Raw genomic sequence first — 7,535 nt, 5'->3', positions numbered from 1 at the left:
TCATTTTGACCACAAAACTTTTAATTTTTATTTTATTTTATTTTTTATTTTATTTTTTTCACCAGACACTATTTTGATCAAAAAACTTTAGTTTCATACATTTTTGTCATACAGTTTGTATTTCATAAACTTTGACCTGAAAATGAGTACTTCCCAAATGTTGGTAAGAAAACTTTAACTTCACATTTTTAGCCAACAATGTTTTACTTCAAATGTTTTGGTTAGAAAAATATTTGCTATCAAGCTTATATTTTATAAATTTTAGCTTTAAAAAATCAATTACATCACACACATTTGGGCTTTGAAAAAAAAAATTTCTTAGGTTCAATTGATACATTCTGTCCTGAAAACTTTTATTTAATAAATTTTGACCGTCTTGTAAATCGCCATTAGGTAACACTACACATTTGACAGATGTTTTTGTATGATATTACACTACCGCCTAAAAGACTGGTCGTCTACGACTTACACATTGGGTGTTACTGATCATTTGGGTTATCATCTTAGAAAAATATAGCAGCTGTTAGGACAGCGTTTCACTGGAATAAAATATATTATCTGCTCAGATCGATAAAATTTGAGGAAAAAACACCTGCTGTTATCTAAAAGTGTTGTGCTATCAAATATTTAAAAACTTCGACAATGTTACTGGAGAAGTACAGTAAATATAGTGTCAAACCCTGAAAATGTGCGTTAAAAACATTCATGGTTTAATGTCATAAATTGAGATAATGTATACCTGGTTCATAAAATTTACTATTCCTACACAAATTTTTTGTTACATTTTCAATTAGGTTATGTCTTGGTATGATAACCATAATGTAGGACATGAAGTGATGGAATTGTCTTTTCATTTTTTTTCATCAAAATCTATTTCACGAAGTGAGTAACTTGGCAAGGATATGTTATTGTATTAAGTAATTGATCAATCAACATGGTGTATTGTAATGATTGTTGTGTTTCATTTATTTATTTCTTGCTGCGAAAAAAAATTCAAGTCCATGATACAAAACACGAAACCCGCCGCATGTTGAAAATGACGGGTACAAGTATTATATCAGACAAGAATATTTATTATTAAAAAGCAACCAAGTTAAATAAGTCCGTGTGTCAAAAGATGTTGGGGTTTTACAAAAGCTTTTGTCATCAATTCTTTTTAGTTTTGATTCAGATGTAAATTTTTCATTAACCCAATCAAAGTGTTTCCAAAAATGATATTGGGTAAAGAGAATATGACTGTAAAACATGATATTGGGTTTAACTTGTGTGAACACATGGACATTGCTTATCGGTCGTATTTCTATTTAATTGATCCTACGTGAAATTTCAATGAAAACATTCACCTCCTATTGCACCCATCTACTAGTCGTATTCACATAGTGAAGAGGTTTTAATTTGTCGATGGATAGATTGTCTAACTACCATACCAAAACGTCTTGATTTCGAATTCATGTTCTAATCTCTATACCGGAGGTTTCTACAATATCAACATTGTCTACGGGGATTGTATTAAGTGTATGACGTCATCTCATTTATTTTACCAGACCTAGACAAGAACGCTACCTACTTTAATTGCATTATATAAAATTCTCCGTCGTCTTATTTAAAAAAATAAAGCAAATGGCATTTAAGACGGAAATTACAAACTACAAGACCCGCTTTAGAAAAATGACCCAAGAAAAAAAAAACAACACAGCCATACATGATAATTCTTCCATCCCAGTACAGTAAATCACTGGAAAAACTACATAATTCTTTAAAATTGATTGTTTGAGACGACAAGGGTGACAGCAAACAGACACTTTGTTGCTAAATTCACCAATTAACCATGTGTCGATTTCATATGGTGATCCCTTTCGTTGATAAGTGGTAAGGCGTTTAACTATTAAACAAAACTTCTCATGATTAAATCTGTATAGAGATATTACACCTATTTTAAGTCAGTTTGAACCTATAATTATTTTAAAAATATATCAACATTGTAATAGCGAGTAATATTGTGCGTGACATCGTGTTATTTCGGACATTTTCGTATTTGAGATTCACAGACATCACCAAATCAGGACAATGCAACTACTAACGTGTCTGTGATTACGGTTTATTAAGTCCAGATCATAATTTGTTAATTCGAAAAATAGTCGTTTGGTATCATCGATTCAAAATCCACTTTCAAAGAGAGAAGGGGAATACGAAGAAAGGGGATTTGACTGACATGGTATCTACTTTAATCTGTTTTTCTATTAACAATAATCTGAATCGAATAAAAGTGTTCATCATAATTTCAGTGCTGAGTTCACTTCTTGAAACGAATGTATTTGTTACACCCTGCACTATCTTTGATTTATCTCTTCTTCGTTTGGTGGGTAAATTATCTTTACGGTCGCATCATTGGACACGCGTGATAATTATTTTTTAATGAACATTTATATATTTCAAGATCTTTTTTAGTTAAATAATGGAATATTTTTTTGATGCTAGAAATTTTAAAGTCATGGTGCGATGGTAATGGTGAGGTGATACAAAATAAAATGAGATATTTAGAATGTAGTGTCCAATGAGGCGAGATAATCAAAATTACAGTCACAGTTACTTAAGTTGATAGTATAGTATTTTTTTTCTATAACGTTTTCGCGAAGTCTTGTGATGAATGACTAAATAACTCGAACTAATTATTTAGAGCAGCTGTATTCCATTTATTGAATTAGACTGTAAAATATGAAGAAGGAGGGGGGTTACACTTGGAGATGATCATTGTTAACAAATCATCATTGTCAATTAGGTGATAACACGAACGGAATATAGATGTACCAATAAGACGTGACGAGTGAACGAGGATTATTCCCCTGCCGTCTGTTTTTACGAGTATCGAGTGTGTCATAAGACAAGGATAGCAAGAAAACAACGAAGTGTTTTGCTCTCGACCATGTGTCGTATTCACACAACGATTCTTTATTGATCAAATTGTAAGGCGCCGATCTATCGCACGAAAATTTCTCAAGTTCAAATCCGAATAGAGATGCGAGATCTATTATGAGTAATTTTGAACCTATGATTATTATTATTCTAAAATATATCGACATTGTTTAAAGTGAGTGTTATTAACTTATTGTGAAATTCAATACAACAACCGTGTCGGTTTCATGAAAGTTTAACAGCCTGTTGAAATAAATATGTAAGGAACAAATGGATCTTTAATCAATACAACGCAATAAGTCTTTATTTTTTTTTATTTTTTTTTTTTTGATACTATTGATTATGTTTCATCTTTTTTCGCTGAGTAAGCTTTCTGCGCGATTATGGGCTTTCAGAGAAGACAGGAATCGTAAGAAAACGACGAATTGTGTTGATCACGACCATGAGTCGTGGTCGTGATCACACACCGATTCTTTATTGATCAAATTGTAAGGCGTCTATCTATCGCACGAAAATGTCTCAAGTTCAAATCCGAATAGAGATGCGAGATCTATTATGAGTAATTTTGAACCTATGATTATTATTATTCTACAATATATCAACATTGTTTAAAGTGAGTGTTATTAACTTATGTGACGTTGCATCTTCGTATCTATTCACAGACATTACATTAGGACAATGACATTAAAACATGGACTTTTTGTTATCTATTTTTTAAATCTTATCAATATAGCTATCGCACATCTAAGACGGAAATAATTACAAAGTGTGTAAAACACACAACAATAATACAATCAACACAAGGATTAGAAATATCTTATACTATAACACAATTACACTATAATAAAATAATCATAATACATATTAAAGAAATTAATAACGGTTTCTCCTGCGCGTATATGTTAAGAAATAATTACAAAGTGTGTAAAACACACAATAATACAATTTTAAAAATAACTACAAAGTGTGTAAAACACACGACAATTATAAAATTAACACACGTTTTACATATATATCTAATACTATAACAAACTTACACACTACTATAATAAAATGATAATACATATTTTACAATTTAATAACGGTTTCTCCTACACATGTATATTAACGACATTAATAATTACAAAGTGTGTAAAACACACAATAATACAATTAAAAATAACTGCAAAGTGTGTACAACACACAACAATAATACAATTGACACACCTATTACACATGTGTAATACTATAACACACTTACACACTATTGTTATAAACTGCTGATCATGCAATTTTTACTTTAACAATTTAACAAAGGTTTCTCATGCTTTTTATATTACTACTTTCACTATCTACTACCACTTTGTCTACAATCTTTTGAAGTTGGATTTCTGATGTTGCAACGAGTACCGTATCGTCTGCGTATCTTATATTATTTATGTTGTGACCTCCTACTTTTATTCCCTCCATATTAATCATGCCCCTCATGATTGTTTCTTGGTATAGTTTAAACAGATCTGGTGAGGCAACACACCCTTGACGGACTCCTTTCTTAATAGGAATGGAATTTCCTGTAGAGTTTCCGATTTTGATAGATGCCTGCTGGGTGTAGTATAATGTTTGCATGAGTCTGATGTCTTTCTCATCAGCGCCAATGGAGTGCAGTTGTTTTAGTATTTCTTCGTGGCGTACTCTATCAAAAGCATTTTTGTAGTCGACAAAACAGAGGTATAGTGGGGTCTGAACCTGTATAGCTCTTTCACTTAAAACACGGAGGAGGTATATTGCGTTCCTTGTCCCTCTGTCAGGTTGGAATCCATATTGTTCCTCTGCGATTTCGGGGTTAATCTTATTCCTTAGCCTGTTGATAATTATACGCAACAGTATTTTGTTGATGTGGCTTATTAAACTTATAGTTCTAAAATTTTCGCATCTGACTGCACCTGCTTTCTTTGGTATTGCTATGAAAATAGAGTTACAGAGTCTTCTGGAATTTTCCCAGTGTTGTATATATTGTTGAATAATATGTGAAGTTCATCAATTGCTAGATCTCCTAGGCTTTTTAATACCTCTACAGATATTTCATCAGGGCCTGTTGCTTTACCATCCCTCATTCGTTCCATGGCATGTTCAATTTCACTTTTGGGATTTTTGGTCCGCTTAATGGTTCTTTGAATTTCAGTGGTGGTTCATTTCTATTTGGATCATTGTACAGTTCGCCTATGTATTCTACCCATCGGCTTTCTATATGTTGTTCTTCAAATAGCAGTTCCCCTTGTTTGTTCTGGATACAACTTCCTGCTGCTTTGCTTTTCCTTTTCCCTGATAGTTCTTTTATTCTTTGGTGAGCTTGTTGGGGGTTGGGTTTGTATTCTCTTTCGATTTCGCAGCATTTCCAGTCTAGATAGTTCTCGTGTGCCTCGATGCATTTGGATTTAACGTGGTTGTTCAATGTTTGGTATTCTGCAGACCCTCTGTTGCATTTTCGTCTTTCTTCAAATAGGTTTAGAATTTCATTTGTCATCCATTCCTTTTTTGCTGTTTATTTGAGCTATTGGTAAATGCTTTTCTGCAGTTGCTTTGACACACTTTTGGAATATATCAAATTGTTTTTCACATGTTTCGTTATCAGGTTCACTTTGGCTTTGTATCATGAGTGCACTTTCAAATTCTTCTCTCATTTTTGTTTGTATGCCATTGTCTTTGCATAACCTGTAATCCCTCTTTATTCTACCAGCTGTTCTCTGAATAGCTTTAAACTTTATCCTTACTGTACAAACAACTGGGACATGGTCACTGTCTACATCGGCGCCTGGGTAGGTTTTGCAATTTAATATGCCATTTCTGAATCTTGATGATACTGCTATAAATTCTATCTGGTTCCTTGCTCTGTCCCCTGGTGATTGCCATGTCCAGGTTCTTCTTGGGTGTTGTTGAAACCAGGTGTTTGAAATCATTAATTTATTTGTTCTACACCAATCTGCCAAGATGTTTCCTCGTTCATTTCTGTCTCCGAGTCCATGTGGTCCGATTATGTCACCATCTCTGCCTCTGCCAATCTTAGCATTTAGGTCCCCCATTACCATAAGGACTTCTTGTGATTTACACATTCGACTAACCTTTTAATTAGTACCAACTAATATAATTGATACTAATTAAAAGGGTTAGTCGATAAGTTGGCCTGGATAAAAGTATAAAACATTGCTCTTGAATAAAGCCTTCATACATTGTCAAAAAAAAACAAAAAAAAAAAACCAAATAAAAAGCGCCCCCTCACTCTGGCATTGTGATCGGTCATTTGATGTTATGGAATTGCTATCTCGCCGGCCGCCCTATTGTCAAATTCATTTACGCGCACCTACACACCTTATGCCTAGCTGATTTTGATCGTTGATGGCTCAAAGGATTCGTCTCGAACTATGTTAATTTTTACAATTTAGTAGTATAATAAGTAAAATAGATGAGTGCCCGTTTGTATTAGCCTTTATTTCCCTGCCAATATTGCGGGTTTTCCACAAGTAGATTAAAAAACAAACAGCCCCATGAGAACTTAAGAAAGACAACTCATATATTGCTATTCTTTTACACATTGAACGTTTGTATTGGTTATGTCCCTTATATAAACAGTCCTTGAGAGCCATATAGCGGGTTCATTGAGTTAGAGCTTGTCTTGTTTCTTTGTTACATGGACAATTAAAAAGATGCTCGCTGTCCTCTGGATAGGACACTGGCCCACGGCATACCGATCTCCGCCAGATAGATCCATCTTTCCAATGCTGGGTCTAAAATAGAAGAAAAAAAAATCTCGACTGCACTTGAGCACTCACCCTCCCCTTCCGTGGAGGTTACATAATGATAATGAATGATTATGTGTAGTAATGGTGAAATGTTTGCAAAGTTTTAGGTATATATATATATTTATTTATCTTTATTTTATATTATTTTATATTTAAAGCTGAAACTAAAACATTTTTACGGCGACAAGTTACATTATAGGGTCTTAACCTAACATTCGTGTTAATATTTCGTTTCATTTAAGGAGACTGACACTTCATACAAGAGTTGACTTACAGACTATTTTTTAAAATCTGTGGATGGGCAATGGGATAAAAAAAACCGAACAAAAAGAGAAGTAGAAAAAAAAGGCAAAAGAAAGAAGAAAATAAAAACAACAAAAAAAAAACACTCGATAGTAGAGTATACTTTTCTTAAGAAATGCACACTTTTTTCTTTCTTTTTGGGATGAGATAAATCAAATATGCACATTTTTTAAATAAGCATTTCCATAGTTTCTCCATAATCGACGCGGGCCATAACAAAACGCTTCGCAGTGCTTCGTTCTCCCACTCCTCAAAACAAGCCAATGAAGAATATCATATTCGTGTAGTAAATCTCTTACAATATCTGGGGCCTCAGAACACTCGCTTTACACGCAAAGGGAACGGGATCCATTCCGGGTGAACTCGAGATATTTTTTTTCGACCTCCTGTCTGTGATCGGGTAACTGAACTGGCGGAAGGTACTTTGCGATATAGGTTCTAGCCTTCCAATTAAACCGGCTGCACGTGCCCTAAGGCTCTGAAGGACGGCTTATAATATCTTTCACTCACTAGAGCTAGTACGTATTCACATCTGAGTCTAGA

This window comes from Berghia stephanieae, chromosome 1, assembly GCF_034508935.2.
Source record: "Berghia stephanieae isolate SIO BIC M18660-M18661 chromosome 1, UCSD_Bste_1.3, whole genome shotgun sequence".
NCBI lineage: Eukaryota > Metazoa > Mollusca > Gastropoda > Nudibranchia > Aeolidiidae > Berghia > Berghia stephanieae.
This window is presented reverse-complemented; position numbering follows the sequence as displayed.